General features: G+C 41.6%; 1 long non-coding RNA gene across 1 annotated transcript; it reads left to right on the top strand.

The window, feature by feature from the left end:
• The first annotated feature begins 287 nt into the window (after positions 1–287).
• Positions 288–4,466, top strand: LOC134494060 (uncharacterized). Its single transcript, XR_010067639.1, has 3 exons — positions 288–301; positions 1,512–1,588; positions 4,226–4,466. It is a non-coding gene; the product is annotated as an uncharacterized LOC134494060 (long non-coding RNA).
• Positions 4,467–18,106: the final 13,640 nt, after the last annotated feature.

The following is an 18,106-nucleotide window of genomic DNA, read 5'->3' on the forward strand; positions in this document are numbered from 1 at the left end:
TTTTATTTTTATTTGTATCCCATTTCTTCTATCAGTTAATTGTAGGATTCAGTTGTTATTGATGAGGCTGTGCATGGATATCTGTGTTTGACAATGATGGTTCCAAAATGATGAAATGTGTGATGTGACATCATGATGCGAACACAACCCTTTTGTCCTTGTGTGTCAAGCCCTGCAGGGCTGGCAAGCAGAGGAAGCAAGAACCACCTGGGTTTCTGAAAAAAAACTATTGGTAGAATGGTAATTTTGAAAACCTAGCAGAGTAAATTTTTCTGCACAACTTGTATCTGGTCTAATTAAGGTGGAGTTGCTCTGAGTCTCTTTCTCACGCTTGCCCCCTTCCCTGGATTCAAGGTTCTCTTCTGTAATGGTTCTGTTCCTCCCTTAACTACCTTGCTGCTTCCTCCATGTTCCCAAAGTCTCTTAGGCATTCCATTATGCTGTGTAATGACATCACATACATACACACAAGGAACAGAGCTTGCATCATGATGCTCATTTCATTACTTGCAGCCCATGGATTCTTATGTGTGTGGACAGCAAACCTTCTCTTGATACATTTGAAATGCAAATGGTATAAATTTTATGTCATCTTTAGCTTTTCCAATTCCCAGTCTCTACTGTTGAGCTGAGCTTAAATATTGACAAAGGTGTTGTTTTAAAATTTAAAAAACATGTGATTCTTTCATATGGGAAGAACTGCATGAATTCCTCTTCCCTCCCTATAAGCATCATGCAGGGCCTGGAATAGAAATTTCATTCATACCTTTTGTTCCTTATCTGGCTTTTATTTTTTTGGCCTCTTGATGGGACTGGAGAAGTATAGTTGCTGCACACCAGGTAGCTTGGTGATGTGGTTTTGAACAGGATAAGACAACAGGGATCTATTAGCTAATTACAGAAAGAGAAAGTATAGTCATCCAGACAAGGGGAAGTTAGAGGTGAGCTCTCTCAACAGGAATCTGCATAAATCCCAAAGCAGCTGCTATTAGTGTTGTGTAGAGAGGGATTTCCTGTAAAAGGAAGCTGCTCTTTTGCTATTAATGTTGCTTATTTCACAACAGTAAACATGCATTTATATAGGCTGAGTGGGAGACTGGGAAAAGTCTCCTGGTGTTGAAAGATGAAATCTTGTTGCTTAACCAAACAGGAACCTTTTCTCCTACATCTCTTAAAGAAAAACAGTGTGGATCTATAGGCACAAATGATTTTAGCTTTTCTGCATTGGAAAGTTCTGAGAGTTCTGACAGAATTTAGAAAAAAAGAAAAGAGAAAGGTAACACAGTTTTTCATAATGCATTTTGTCAAGGTTAGTGATGCAAGCTTTGGTCAGAAAAACTTTGTGTCCTAGTTGCTTTACCCTCCTCCTCATTTCTTCCCTATTGGTATTTTGACTTTTCTAGCATGTTTGCCATGGCATTTTTCCTTTTGGTCTGCTTTTGTATAATCTATTCATGTAATTGCAGTATTTTCTTTTGCAATTGGGAAATGCTATTTTTTTTTCTTCCTAGGAGGAGAAAAGCAAGTAAAACTTAATGGGCAGCTTGAAATGTGTGACTTCTGACCTAGAGATTTCCTTTGGCCTCAGGTAAATGGCCTTTAATAATGCTTTGGATTAAAAAAAATGGTAATTTAAGGTGACATTTCCTCCTTTCATTCCTTCAAGAATTTGAATCTTTTAAATTAACAATTTACTGCTTGAATTGCATATATTTTCTCTCTTCTCTTTCCCACATCCCCCAGTCTGTCAGACTTGCTTATTTTTTGCTACAGCAGAAAAGTAGTTCCCAATGATTGCATTGTCAAATGCTGATAAGCTGAATTGGCATATTTTCCTGAAATGTAAGTTTTTCATTGCACTTGGGAGAAGTAAAACTCCCTATTTCAAAAACACAGTCAAATATCCTAAAAAAAACCTGGGTCTGATTTCTGCTGATTAATCAACTAATTAATTCAGCAATCTAAAAGACATCCAGTAATAATAAACATGCCTTCTGATAAGGTGACACTAACAGTAAATGACAAAGTATGTTACACTATTTGATGTTGTGTACTACTTTAGCTGGTGCTTCCCTAGTTGTATCTTAGACTTGAACAGTTAAGAAAACTTCCTATCTCAGGTAAGTTGGACATAGCTATGAAGTTGCTCTTTGCTTGCTACTGAAAAGCTCTGACTTTATTTTCTTTCCCCTTACTACAGTATGTCTACATTTCATTAGCACCAGCGTTAAACCTAGTGTTGAAACCTTGAGACCAGCATTCCCAATCTGGTATTCTCCAAACATACTGGGACTGAAACTTCCAGAATTCCCAATCATATGGACTTTTACCTATATTCATTCCAAATAATGCAGCATACCATTCAGCATTTAGCATGCTAAGCATGTATTTATAATTTGTCTGTGGCTTACAATGCTGGGCTCAATGAGCTTTGCTTTTTAGCATGTTGGCATCCCAATTTCTAGCTGTAATACTTAGCTACAAGGGACAAAGCAGCAGCCACACAAACATTGTAATATGCATTGCTAAATGGGATGGAATTCTGCATGGTCTGAATGCTTTTCTGGTGACAGATGCACATCAATAGGATTTGACTTTTACAGTGACAGCATTCTTAAACGGCATAATGCAGTCAAGAACTTCTGATCCTAGTTTAGTAGCAAACAGTTTCCTCATTCACATTGGTTTATGCTGACCAGCAAATCAGAGTCAAACTGTTTTTATAATCCTGGTTTGCAGGCAAGCTATAATTGGGATGTTAAGACATTTAGGCTAGCTTATGTTATGGTTTGATGCCAGCTAAGACTGAATCATGGCAGGCAAGAGAGAACAGAAGGAAACATAAGTCTGACATTCCTCTGGATTTCTTTTCAAACAATTGTATTGTATATCCAGTATCTCCTTTCTTAATTACTTGTTATGCTAAATGAAATCATAGCAAAGGTCACATACTCTATTCTTACGTTATCCCTTTCAAAAATGTAACGTCTGCTTTTTTCTAACATAGGTAAATTTATATTTATTACTTAAAATCCAGCTAATTCCTCAAAAGGCAATTATACATTTGACAAGATTTGTGAAAATTCAAAATTTGTCTGAAATTCCTGTCAGCACTTGCCTCTTTAGAAAAAAATATGAGCTATACAGCTAAAAAGAGATTTGCATAATCAAGTCAGTTAATTAACCATTTTGATTGTCATATTTTTCAGTCTTGTTTTTAAACTCTATATGTTGAATAGTTTTTGTTTTGTTTGTCTAACATAGGAACAATGCAGGAAGGGAGCAAGTTGTCATTTGAGCTAATCTCATGGTGTTATTATTTTCCCTTAAGGAAAGACTAGAGCTAGAAGAACAGATCTGCCAAGTTTTTAATTATTCTACTCCTTTGTGATATATTAAGCTAATTTTTAATAGAAATTTGATAAAGGGGTAAATATGTGGATCATGAACTTAAATTGAGTTGGTGTCATTGATGAAAAATATAATTCTAATAATGGAAGCTGCTGTATGAATAAAAAGGAGTGAAACATACTTGTTATTATCATGATAATCTAACATCAGATGTTTGAACAACTTAACCATCATAAATATTTGGCAACAAAAGAATTATGGTATAATGCATTACTATAGTACAATTACTATAGAAAGATCATTTTTCCCTTTTCAAAAAAATGTGTCTAATCAATATCTTAGAATTCATTACTTAGCCAGATAAATGATAAATATAATTATACTTTACCCTCTTCTGAGATGCGACCCTCTTACCATTTTCAGTTCCCACTTATATCTTCTAGGCCATGTATCTAGAAGGAAAGATTACAAACAAAAGCATACATTCTGTAAGCTTAAAGTTATAAAATTATAAGCATAATTTCAGCTAGCCAGTTTGGTCTAGTGGTTAAGGCAACGGGCTAGAAACCAGGAGACTCTGAGTTCTAGTCTTAGCTTAGGCATGAAAGCCGGCTGGGTGACTTTGGGCCAGTCACTCTCTCTCAGCCCAACTCACCTCATAGGGTTGTTGTTATGGGGAAAATAGGAGGAGGAAAGGAGTATTAGGTATGTTCCCCGCCTTGAGTTACTTATAAAAATAACAAAGGCAGGATAAAAAATCTAAAAAAAAAAAAATTACCTTAGTAATGAGTTGCAGTACTGCAAATTCCTTGTTCTGCAGTCATTAAAAGTTCAAGAACCCTAACCTCTTTTGCATATGATCACACCCTTACAGGCACATCTGCTTCTACTTGTGATTTGGGAAGTCTACATGAGAAGCACTAACAATGGGGAAAGAAAAGTATGCCTGAGACTTGTGGTTATTTTCCTAAAGAATTAGAGAAGTTGGTTCATCCTAAAACACACCAGAATCCATCAGTCATATAAGACTGCTTGTTCCATACTTTACCTTCCTTTTTCTAATCTGAACAAAGCAGCAGACACCAAGAAGAAGAAAAGCATGATTAACAAGCAAAATTGGGTCTAGGGAGTCATTCTACTCTGTAATTAGGCTGACCATACGTACTGTTTTGAATGGGACAGTCCTGTATTTTTAACATTTCCCGACCATCCCATCATTTTAATATAAATGTCAATTTTGTCCCGTTTTTTAAAAATGTTGGAGCCGTTATCGGGAAAAGTGGGAAAAAACTGAAATTGAAATTGAAAAGGAGTCTGACTTGGCAGTAGTTCTCAATCCGGTGGGAAACCTAGAGCGGGAACTGCAGGAACAGCTGATCGGCGTTGAACAAGAGGAAGAGTCGCTGCCGCCAATCAGTGTAGTGGAAGATGGTCGAAAAGCGCACCCAGCAGAAAAGAAGCCAGTTGGCTCTCAGGCCAAAATGGCAGGAAGAAAATAAAATAAAAGGGCACACTAGAGAGGAACAGGTTGCTGGGGACAACCGTTCACTAGACTCCTCCGTTCCTGTTCTTCTGCCCAGCTTGCCACCGCCTTCAGCCCTCCTGCGCTTCTCCAGCCTGCTGCTGCCTCTGTTCCTGTCCTCCTGTCCCAGCTCGCCACCGCTCTCAGCCCTCCTGCAACCTCTCCGCCCAACGCCACCCCTGCACCAGCCTCTCCGGACCCAACTACTGCCGCAGCTCCCCCTCCTGCACCTTCCCAGCAAGGACCAGCAAATGGATCTTAAAAACTCTTAAAAACTTTTTTTTATTTTACATAATATTACATAAGTTTAACCCCATCCCGTTTTGCCATCCCAATGTCCCGTTTTTGTCTCAAGGAAATATGGTCAGCCTATCTGTAATAGATGTCAGATATCAGACCTTTCCTCCTAATCCCAGGATGTATTCTCCAGTTGTGATAACCACTAACTCTATAGTATGGGGGTAAGCATGATATAACTTGATAACCATTCTGAAGTATTTTGAATAAGAAATAGAGTGGTCTTTAGATCTTATTACTATTTGTGCATGTGTCTTCATTCAAAGAGAATTTTGAATGTCAGGTTTTACTTTGATTCTCTTAAAAGGTACAGATTTTGATAACATCTTGTTTCATTTTTAGCCAAGAGGCTAGTACAAAGTTTTAGGTGCCATGACTGTTTCTCTCTCTTTTTCAACTAATGTATATGATATGATTCTCTATGATGTGGGGAAGAAAAATAAATAGGAATGGTGTAGTTAAAGATGATGGGACAGAAGATGGGGGTGTCAGATTGAGGTTCAGTCCTAATCTGTAGTGAATTGTTTCTAATATTCCTAAAACTCTGATCCCTACAATGCTCACATATTCAGAAATAATATTCTGAAAATATAAGGATATTCTATGAAATGCAGTTAGCTCCTTCTTTTTCAACAGTTTCGTGCAGAAAGGGGAAGTTTGACCCAATTCCTGTATTTACCTATTCAGTTAACACTGTGATGGTAGAATTTATAAACCTCAAGCTATATGAATATAAGCTTTTCACTTGATACGAAACCTTGAAGAGAGGACATTTGATCTGTTGAATGCACTATGGAGGGGGCTGGCATAGAAAGCAAGATAATGTGTAGGTCCAATGCACATTGTCTCACTCTCTTCCTTGACATGGAGTGTGCATATAGTTGGAAGCATTAGATAAGGGTTGTGGAACTGGCTGGTCTTTCAGGTGTTGCTGACTTCTACTCTGAATTAGGCTGTAGCTTTTCTCTTCCCTCATAGCCTTTAATATAAAAAGAATTGCCCCAGATCTCACGTGAAATCCACTGCAATTGTCTTTACTGAATGAAGAAGGCTTTATCAATGAAATTAAACACCATATCTACAGCAGCAGTGCATGTTACAGCAAATTGTCAAGAGAAGTAGTATTTTGAAACTGTCACCGCTACAAGGCAATACTGGATTTGTTTCAATAATGCTATTGAAAACTGATTTTCTCTCTTGTTTTTAAGTAATTCAAGTAAGAAAATAAAGTGGTTTTCCAAATAAAGAACTCTCCGAAGTGCTCTAAACCAAATACTTTAGTTCATCCCTTCCTTCATCCAAAATGAAAAAGAATGTAACTACAACCAGATTCCAGAAACAGAGATGAATTTTATTACAAAAGTCTGTTTGGGGAGAGTGCTTCTGATCTCATGGCATCTTCCAGTTAAACAGATCGGTTTATTCACTGCTAAACCCCCTCCTTTCCATTTAATTTCCATGTTTGTTGACACTGTGCATGGTCGAACTGGCATTTTCATATTTCAGTGTACCAGAGGCCCCTTAAAGAAGACATTGCAAGAGAGAGAAAAGAAATACATTGCTTGCTCCCAAATGGCTTATTACCATCACATTTGCAATTCAGATCAGTTTTAAATTGACTGAAATTTTTGAACACATAGCAGGCAGTTTAAACTAATGATTGTCTGGAGGTTCATATCTGACATGAACTAAGGTTCTCCTTAAAACAAATAGCAAATATTCCTTCCCATAGAGTCAAAATGTCACAATTTAAAAGTATGCATTGTTTCCATGTTAGGTCAATTCCACAAGAATTCCACATACACCCCCCACAAATGATTGATACTACAAATTCCTAGCTGATACCATTTTACTTGATTTTAAAAGGATATATGTTATTGAGGAGTGTACACACACACACATATTTGCACCTCAATAGGCTGAGTGAAAATCCTTAAGGAAAAACACTCTCAAATATCCTCATTGTAAAATAAAGGGCCCTTGGGGCAGTGGTAGGCTTCGGTTGCCTAGCAACCCTCAGCAGGTAGCAAAGATACAGCTGCAACCGTCCTGATTCTTTCCTAGAAATCTGCTTATATCTGTTTGTGTTAATCTTTAACCAGGCTTTTAAATGTAATATATATATTTTTTCTTCAACTGGCAGCTTGTAGTAGGATGCAGCTTAGAATTCTTTTCCAAGGCATAGTTTTAGGAGCAGCAGTTAAATATTTGAAGGATGATAAACCTGATCAGATTTAGCATTCATATACCATCTTACCTTTGTCTGTTAATACATTTGGAAGCTTTACAGAAAATATTTCCATAGTAAGCCAGTGGATGTTTCTGGCACACAACATGGAAGCTGCTTTTACTCCCCATAGCAAAATGTGTTTTCTAACAACTATTTTCCAACATCCAGTGATGATTACTCAAACCACTTGGGATTTGATTTAATTTTAGAAAGGAATTATAACCCTTCGGTGAAATTATACTAGACATCGCTTTTTAAAGGGAAGTTGATTTTATTATGAAAATAAATACATCAGCAGATATGTTTATAAAGTAACACTGCAGGATTTCACAGGAAAATATGCTCACATTGACCATCTAACCACCTGAAAAAGATTTTGGGGATTTTCTGCTTTCCATATGAAATAGAGGAATAAAAATATCTTCCACTATGTTGCTATTGCTGAGATACTGGACTCAGTGGCTTTGATTTTAAAGATGGTGTCAATGTAGCATCCATCTTACGTATTTTCTACTTATGGCAAATAAAAATATTAAAGTAGTGAGCTAACTGAACAGTCTATGAGCCCAAATGGGTCTCCTTCATGCAGATGCTTTCTGTGACCACCATCACCTTATGAGAGAACAAGTGAACTAGGTTTCTGAAGGAAGCTAAAGCCATTAATGTAAGCTTCTAAAATGAACTCTAAAAAAGACAAATGGATGTTGAGGAAAGAACTGAGTTTTGTGTATACAACTGCATCTGCATATAACATTTACATATAAATGAGAATATGTCTGCAGGCAGAGTTGTATATGAAATAACCACACTGTTGATCTCTCCCTCATTTTGCTAGAGTATCATGAGGTACAAGAGCCATGTTGCTCCTGGGCTAGTCTGTTTCTTTATATTAATATTGCAAGCCAAACAGACACAAAACAGCTTGCCTGAAGATTGGTCTCAGTTGTAGGCAGCATAACCTGGCAATTGTGAAAGAACTAAGTTTGCTGCTAGTTTCTATTTGAACTCAGTTTAAAAGGCTGCTCTTAAGCTCCAGATGGCTTGAATATTTGTGTAGTAAGATAGGAATGTATTCAACCATTAACTTCATCAGAGGCCTAGTTTACTATACCTTTACCTTCTAAAGTAGTTGTAAAATAGACAACTTTTCAGCTGGGGCATTTAATCCTTGGGGCTGGCTTTTCATTTCAATACATTTAATTACCCACCATTGCTGCTTTTAGGCAACAATTTACCAAGAAATTTTATTCCTTGATAGCATTTAACAGAAGAATCTGGATTTCTTGTTGCTACTGCTTCTTGAGTTTAGTTTGCCATTTTTTTTCTTTGTTATTGGTGGATAGTATTAGTTAGCTAAGAGGTATGATACAAATATTTTAATTAGCTAAGGCTGAATATGTAGTCATCTTACCTGGGAATAAGACCTATCTGAGTAAGTAAAACTTTTAAGACAATATGTGCAGAATTGAATCATAATTAGAAAGAGGCTCTTAGGCTGACAAGTCCAACATCATTAACAGAGCACTGTGCAAAGCATTCAAAAGAGCTGCTTCACAAAAAATGCTAGCTGGACTGAAGCACCTCTCTTTGAAGTACTGACGCATCCACATCATGTGAACTCATGGGTGCATGCATGTATATGCACAGCTGCTTTGCTTTGCTGCTGGTCCTGCCAGCAATGTTGTCTGAACATGCATGTGCAGACAGCTGTAGACAGCGTTTGAAGCAGCCACAAAACCCTTCCAAAGGAAGTGGTTGCTTCAGTGTTTCAAGGAGAAATGCTTTGTAAGAGCTAACATGCTTTGTAAAGCACATCTTTCAAATATTTAGCACACCCTACTGTCCAGCTTTTACTTGAACACATCCAGCAGAGAGGAGCTCACCACCTCCATAGGTTATTGGTTCCGTTGTACTGCTTTTTCTCGTAAGAATTTTTTTCCTGACATTCAAGTAGAATCTGTCTTATTCAGTGTCCTTCACTCAGGGTTAAATTGAACTGGGATAAATTAAATCATCCTCTCTATCTCTACTAAGGAGACAAAAGACACTTGAATCAGGAGTAGGCTTTTATGCCATTTGCTTTACTGAAATTTATAGAAGTACTGTGAATCTGAAAGAATTACCTTTGGCTGCTTGTACACATGTAACCAAGCAACAATACTAATCATAGACATAAACCAAAAACAGTAGTAACCCAATGTGGTATATTCCTTCCAACCAAGATGCAGACCCTGTTATAATTTCACATCTAGCACTGTGGTAGCTTACACATGCAAATGGGATAATGTCTATCACCACAGTCAGAAACCCTCAAATATCCAATAGTCCTGATGACTGTGGAACAACTACCATTTGTGTATCTATTTGGGGGATAGATGCTACTAGTGATAACTCAGGAATTCCAGTTCAGTCTCCAACTATGGAGACAGCTACGTTCACAGTTACTTCTTTCCATACTTCCTTTCTCTTTCAGCATCAGAAGATTGCTTGATATTTTCAACTGTGTCCTCTGAACATTTCTCATATTAGAGTTGAGAAAGTCCGGCTTTGAATGTAAGGTGCAACTTAAGAACAATACCACTGGCGTTTGATTTATTGTTGCATTTTCTTATGCAAGCAGAAATTTGCAAGCTTTTGATTCAATGTGAAGTTGAATCTCCAGACCCTGCCTGTAAAGCATCCTTGAAGCTTTAAACAAACAATCTGTTTGCACCTGGATCATATACTGCTGAAGTTCTATGTCTGATTCCATTCTTTTTCAGAAATATAGAAACTGTTCAGCTACAAATTGTGATGATTGTCACTCACTGGTTGTTCTGGAAAACCTATTATTTCAGGATTCTATCACAGTGCTGATAAAACTCCATGAACCCAAGTTTGGTGTATGTATTCCAGCCATTCTGGGTTGTTTGAGTTCCCAAGACAGTGTTGGGTCTCATGTAGTGTCCCTGCATCATCTCAGTGATGATGAAAAATGTTCATTCTCTGTGACACAAAACATCTGTAAATAATCTCCATCTCATAGGAAGTTTTTAGATTGTTTACTTTTTAGAAGTAAACAAGATAGTAAGTCTACATTTGCACAGTTTGGGGTATGTTTTTAAATTCTATTTTGTATCTCTGCCCTTCAAAAACAAACCCCAATGCTATATTCAAGCAGCTGCTGTGAGTGAGATCCCTTTTTATGGATTTTATGGATCAAAGAGTTAAATCTATCTATTTGTGCATACCATTTCTCTGCATCTGTGAGTGAGATGCAAAATCTACCAGGTGTTTACTGCCATCTTTCATGACATATGATATAACTGTGCTAATACCATGTTATGAAACATCACGTCACTTTCACTGGTAAGTGTGAGTTATAATGTATGAGCACTATGTCTGATGTCACTATTTCTTTCCTTTTGTGTAACCTTGTTTGTGTTGTTTTGCCCATTGCCATGCCCCCCCCCCAACTTGTAGTAAAGTGCTCAAGGGTTGTTTCACTCTGATTAAATTTGGCAAAAATCTGTTGCAATAATTAACAAATTCTAAAAAGGGTCACAGCTGATTCCATTCTTGATTTGAAACATTCACAGCTGCTTGAATTTTCTCTGTACACTTGCGTAGGCCTTGTATGCCCATTGTATGACTGAAGAATGTAATACTATGTTTAAAGGAGTCGTGTCTGTCCATCTCTGTAACACTGGCTTGAGGTTTTGTAGATGTACCTCATTGTTTTCTTCAGTGACGATGGTGTCATCCAAATAGCACTGGGTGCCAGTTCAGCCTTGTAGCATTTGGCCCATGGCTGTCTGCCAAAGCACTGGTGCAGATGCCACTCCCAAAACAAGTCTGTTACAACAATGCCTTTTGGGTGAGAAACACTTCAGAATCTTCTTCCATTTCCATCTGTAAATAAGCCTGTGCCAAATCTATTTTGCTGAAATGTCATCCCAAGTGAAGATAGAAAAAGTGTCCTGAATTCTAGGCAAGGGGTATTGTTCAGTATGTAATAGTGGGTTAATGGTAACTTTACATCCTGATAGTTCTGTTCTTTTTAGCTACTGGAAGCGCAAGTATAGCCCAGTATTTCCAATCAGCTTTTGAAAGAACTCCCTCAGCTTCCATCTGATCCAATCCAGTTCCTATCTTTTTGCATATAAGCCAATAGAATAGGAAGGACAAGAGACCTCTTCCAGAAAATTAGAAACATCGGAGGTAAATTCCAGGCCAAAATTGTCATGTTCACCGTTCCAATGTTGCTGGTACATCGTAACGTTTCGCATGTCATTTCACTGATACGTGTTTCATCTGGGAAGGGCAGAGGATTCCATCTCAGGGAGTTGTTATCTGTTGGCTGCTGGGTTGGAATGTGTTTGGGTTATCTCATGTGTTCAAGGTTACTTTCCCAGGATGGCAGATCAAACGGTTACCAGCACCTGGGGGGGGGGGAGTTTGCAACGGCAGGGCGAGGGGAGGGATTACGTTTGAAGCGAGGGTTTTTAGTTTGTATTTGGTGCGCTTTTATTCATTCTCAGCTTTCTCTGTATTTGCATACTATTCTTACAATAAATCAGATATATTAAGTACCTGCTTGTGAGTCTGACTCTGTTAGGATAGGCAATCATTACATAAAGCTGAGAATCTAAAAACTTCTTCCGTTAGCCCCTTTCCAGATTTATTTTGTGAGGGGAAGTGCTAGCGATGAGCAAACCAAATCCACAAGCTATGGAAAGCGAGGAGTCGAGCGAGGGGGAACCTGATTCTACAGTGGTAAGCACGGAGAGAGTCCCCCCTAGAGAGATTTCAGAAGTTCGGGAGGGGTCGAGCTTCAGCCTAGGGGACGAGGAGGCTGGAGCCAAGAGAGCCCCTGAACCGACCAGCGAGTCACCAGGCAAGTTGATCACCTGGGATGAGACACAGGGACCCCTACCTGGGACATCAAGAACGTCTTGGAAGCAGCGGTACCCGTTGTCCCCAACCATAGTGAGGCAAGAGAAACAGGAGGGATCCCAAACCCCTGATCGTATAAAACTGCTGGAGGCTAAATTGTTTGTCCTTAGAATTTATGTTCCGAAAAATGTCCATGGACTGGGGTCCGTGAGAGAGGAGGAGAGAGGAGTCCAGTCATAGGTACTCGACTCCTTCTTCGCCCCCACCTTCCCCAGAGGAAAGGAGTAGGACCCGACACCGAGAGGAAGAGCGCCGAGGGTGAGAATTTCAAGGTCCCCTCCTCGAGAGCGGAGATCCTTGGGGGCTACGACGAAGCCCGATCGTCCAGCTGTGACGAAGGGGCCGCCTGGAGCGGGGATAAAGGACTTTACCGTTAAGTTTGATGGAGATCCAACCAAGCTGTCGTTCTTCCTTACCAATGCAAGAAGTTATATGGACGACTGGGAACAGTGCTTCCGTTCAGAAAGGGCCAAGATTAATGCCATTGCCACTAAGCTCAAGGGGCGGCCGGCCGATTGGTACATGCAGTTGTGTCAATCGGAGGCCCCTGAGTTAGAGGAGTTTGAGGAATTCCTGTGGGCGTTAAAATTACACTTTGAAGACCCGTTAGCTAAGGAAAGAGCAAAACGGGCATTGAAGGAACTGTGCCAGGGGCCACAATCGGTGGCAGACTACGCTCTGGAATTTAAGGCTTTGGCTGGGAAAGTTGAGGATTGGTCCCAATCCACCTTAATAGAACTTTTTAAGGATGGTCTGAATACGGAGGTCCTAAGGTGGTCACTTGGGCGAGATGATCCAGACTCCTTATATGAGTGGATACAGCTGGCAGGGAAGGCTGAGCATGCCCAAGAAACTTTTGCTCACCGAAGGGTGATGAAATTTGCTAGGCTCAGCAAGGGTTCCCGCACCACTGCACCCACTGGAAAGTCCGGGCAACATGCATGAGAAGAGGAGAGAGAGCACCGCTACGCGAAGGGACAATACCTCCAATGTGGGAAGGAAGGTCACCGAGCGGCGGCGTGCCTGAAAGGAAAGACCGAGGAACGTCCGGGAAAGTCGTCAGGGAAATCTCCCTCTTTACCCAGGAAGATGAAGGTGGCTTTGGCTGAGACCGAGGCAGAGGAAGTCCCTTATTTCGGGGATGAGGGGGAGCCCGATCTGCTCCAGCCGGCAGGAAACGCCAGCCACCTGCTTTAAAGGGTGCCGCTGGGCAGGTGGTAGAGGAAGGGCGTGACCACATTTTGGTGAGTGGCAACTATCCCACACTGACAGTGAAAGTGAAGCTAGGCTCCCGCACAAGAACTGTTGAAGTGTGGGCTTTGATCGATTCAGGGTGTTCACGTTGCTTGATGCACCCTGACGTGGTGGCTGCTTTGGAGTTACCCAGGTTTCCGTTAAAACGTCCCATGATTTTTACCCAGCTGGATGGTTCTACGGCGGGGGGGGGGAAGCCAGTCACCCATTCCACGGGCATGGTGGCGTTGCAAATGGGCAGCCACTGTGAGGGGCTGCCGTTTGTAGTGGCGCCTGTGGGGGGTCCTTTGGTCATTCTGGGGATTCCTTGGTTGGTCCAGCAAAACCCATATATAAATTGGGTGCACAGGACTTTGACTTTTGGTGATGGTTTCTATCAAGCCCCTGGAGAGGACGACGCTCCACAGGCTGCAGTGGGGAGGGCGGTGGCAGCAACCCCGCACTTTGCTACCACCCCACTGGAAGGCTTCCTGGAGCAATACCAGAGTGTTGCAGATGTGTTTGGTGAGAAGGAGGCGGATCAACTCCCACCTCATCGAAAAACTGACTGTGCCATAGAGTTAGTCCCAGATGCACAACTACCCAAACCAAAAATCTATGCCATGACACAAAAGGAACTGGCGGCGCTGCGGGAGTTTGTGGACAAAAACTTGGCCAGGGGTTTTATTGAACCAGCTAATTCGCCAGTGGGCGCCCCCGTTTTAGTTCGAGCAAAGAAGGATGGGACATTGAGACTTTGTACAGATTACCATGGATTAAATGCAGTTTCGATATTAAACAAATATCCTTTGCCAATAATAAAAGACATGTTAGCACATCTGGCCAAGGGGAAGATCTTCTCTAAGCTGGATTTGAGGGAAGCCTATTTCCGTATCCGTATACGGGAGGGGGATGAGTGGAAAACTGCTTTCAATTGTCCTCTGGGCTCTTTCCAGTACAAGGTTTTGCCTTTTGGATTGGCGGGGGCACCTGGGGTATTTATGCAATTGATCAATGAAGTGTTACATGAACATTTGTTCAAAGGGGTACTGGTTTATTTGGATGATGTTTTGATTTATACTGAAACGGTGGAGGAACATGAGCGCTTGGTGAAGCAAGCACTTAGCAAACTGAGAAAGGCTGAGCTTTATGCTAAACTGTCTAAGTGTCATGAGTAAGGATGGCGAGCAAGGGGCTCCCATCCAGGCTGTAAAGCGCATGCGTAGCACTGAGGAATTAGGTAGCCATTCCAAGAGACACAGATCGGGCCCGCCTTAACCTTTGGGGTTTATATGTCTGGGTTTTTCCCACGCTTCTTCAGTTTGTTAGGATTTCTGTTATGTAGCAGTAATAAAACACTAGAGACCTGTTCCTTGTCTCAGCGTGGTTCCTGGCTGTTAGGACACTAAGTGTGAATTTCATAAGACTCAGCTTGACTATTTGGGGTACAGGATTTCGGACAAAGGTATTGAAATGGACCCTGCAAAGATTCAAGCTATTCTGGAGTGGGAGCGCCCACGCACTTGCAGGCAGCTCCAGAGTTTTCTTGGCTTTTCCAACTATTATTGCTAGTTCATTCAGGGGTTCGCAGAAATTGCATTACCTCTCACTGATTTGTTACGTACGAAGGGCCTGGGTGACACACAAAAGGTTAAGAACCCGGGAGCATTGCTCAATTGGACGCCTGAATGCCAACTGGCTTTCAACAAACTCAAAAGCCTGTTCACTGCTGAACCTATTCTGCAACACCCTGATCCCACTAGACCCTTTGTGGTTCAAATGGATGCTTCCGATTTCTCAGTTGGAGCACTCTTGCTGCAGGCGGATGCTGCAGGCTGCCTGAAACCCTGTGCGTATTTGTCCCGCAAATTTTCTGAGACGGAGAGGTGATGGCATGTTTGGGAAAAAGAGGCTTTTGCAGTCAAGGCTGCTTTGGACACATGGCACCACCTCTTAGAGGGGGCCAAATGTCCTTTTGAAGTTTGGACCATAAGAATTTGGAAGTGCTCAGTACGCCCTGTAAACTCAGTCCTAAGCAGATCCGCTGGGCTCAATTTTTCAGTTGCTTTGATTTCAAATTGAGGTTCATTCTGGGCAAGAAAAACTTCCTGGCTGATGTGCTTTCCTGCCTGCCCCAGGATTTGGTCCAGGCGCCTGACGTTGTGGGTACACTGTGGACGGAACCCCAGTTGGGATTGCAAGCTGTCACTCGCAGTCAGACTCATGCGCAGCTTCCCTCAGCTTCAGTTCCACCGGCTGGGGGACGGCCGGCGGTTCCTTCGCAATTGCAACAAAAGTTTCTCTCCGAACTGAAATCTGACACTTGGTTGCAAGCAAATAGAGACAATGTTACCTTTGACAGAGGCTTTGCTTGGAAGCAGAACCACCTCTATGTCCCTGACAGTTTGCGAAGGGAGGTTTTGAATAGATCTCACGATGATAAGGTTGCTGGTCATTTTGGCTTTGTGAAGACCTTACACCTGGTATGCCACCAATTTTGGTGGCCTACATTGAGACGTGATGTCAAAGAATATGTTGCTTCGTGTCTTATCTGTGCCATGTCTAAACGGAAGGGGGGCAAACTGCAAGGCTTGCTGCAGCCTGTGGCCAGTCCCTCCCGCCCTTGGGAGGAGATCTCCATGGATTTTATTGTTGAACTGCCTCCTAGTCAGAGAAAGACTGTGATTTGGGTGGTGAAGGACTACTTTTCCAAACAAGCCCATTTCATTCCCTGTGCCTCCATTCCGTCTGCTCAGCAATTAGCCCAGCTATACCTAGTCCATATCTACAGGATTCACGGGAGCCCCTCCCGCTTGGTCACAGACTGCGGAACACAGTTTACTTCTCAGTTTTGGCGGGCATTTTTGAAATTGGTGGGCGCTAAGCAAGCATTGTCCACTGTGTCACATCCGGAGACTGACGGATCTACAGAGGCTCTTAATTCTACTCTTGAACAATTTTTGCGGTCATTTGTCAACTATCAGCAAGACAATTGGGTTGATCTCCTGCCTTTTGCTGAAGTGGCTTACAACAACGCCGTCCATCAGAGCACAGGGCACACCCCTTTCCGTACTGTGTTTGGCAGGGATTTTGTTCCCATTCCTGACTTACCTCAACCCACAACACCGCCCTGTTCTGCTTCTGATTGGGCTGCGCACCTGGGTCATTCCTGGCCAGTTATTCAACAAGCATTGGCAGATGCCCAGTCCACCTACAAACTGCATGCTGATAAGAGATGAGCCCTTCAACCTCCTTTCAAAGTTGGTGATAAGGTCTACCTTTCCACCAAGTTCATTAAGTCTCCTCAGCCCTCGAAAAAATTGGCTCCTAAATTTGTTGGTCTTTTTTCCCATTGTGGGAGTTGTGAACCCTGTCACGTTTAAATTGGATTTGCCTCACAATCTTAGATGTTTACATCCTGTTTTTCACTGCAGCTTGCTCAAGCCTGTCAACCACTCCGATCGGTGGCATCTGCAACCTACACCTCCTGCGCCAATTATGATTGATGGACAGCAACATTTTGAGGTGAAGGAGGTCCTTGATTCTCGCAGGCTTCGTGGCACCTTGCAGTATCTCATTCGGTGGAAGCATTTCCCCCACCCTGAGTGGGTGGCTGCACGCGATGTTCAGTCTCCTGTTTTAGTTAGACGCTTTCATCTCGATTATCCTATGAAACCTGCTCCTTAGTTTTTTTGGGGGGGGCGCTGTATGTCATGTTCACCGTTCCAATGTTGCTGGTACATCGTAACGTTTCGCATGTCATTTCACTGATATGTGTTTCATCTGGGAAGGGCGGAGGATTCCATCTCGGGGAGTTGTTATCTGTTGGCTGCTGGGTTGGAATGTGTTTGGGTTATCTCGTGTTCAAGGTTACTTTCCCAGGATGGCAGTTCAAACGGTTACCAGCACCTGGGGGGGGGGGAGTTTGCAACGGCAGGGTGAGGGGAGGGATTACGTTTGAAGCGAGGGTTTTTAGTTTGTATTTGGCACGCTTTTATTCATTCTCAGCTTTCTCTGTATTTGCATACTATTCTTACAATAAATCAGATATCATTAAGTACCTGCATGTGAGTCTGACTCTGTTAGGATAGGCAATCATTACAAAAATGGGTATGATCAAAAACAAAGATGGCAAGGACCTAACAGAAGAAGAAGAGATCAAGAAAACGTGGCAAGAATATACAGAAGACTTGTATAGGAAGGATAACAATATCGGGGATAGCTTTGATGGTGTGGTCAGGGAGCTACAGCCAGACATCCTGAAGAGTGAGGTTGAATGGGCCTTAAGAAGCATTGCTAATAACAAGGCAGCAGGAGATGACGGCATCCCAGCTGAACTGTTCAAAATCTTGCAAGATGATGCTGTCAAGGTAATGCATGCTATATGCCAGCAAATTTGGAAAACACAAGAATGGCCATCAGACTGGAAAAAATCAACTTATATCCCCATACCAAAAAAGGGAAACCACAAAGAATGTTCAAACTATCGAACAGTGGCACTAATTTCACATGCCAGTAAGGTAATGCTCAAGATCCTG

The sequence above is a fragment of the Candoia aspera genome, chromosome 3 (assembly GCF_035149785.1).
Source record: "Candoia aspera isolate rCanAsp1 chromosome 3, rCanAsp1.hap2, whole genome shotgun sequence".
Lineage (NCBI taxonomy): Eukaryota > Metazoa > Chordata > Lepidosauria > Squamata > Boidae > Candoia > Candoia aspera.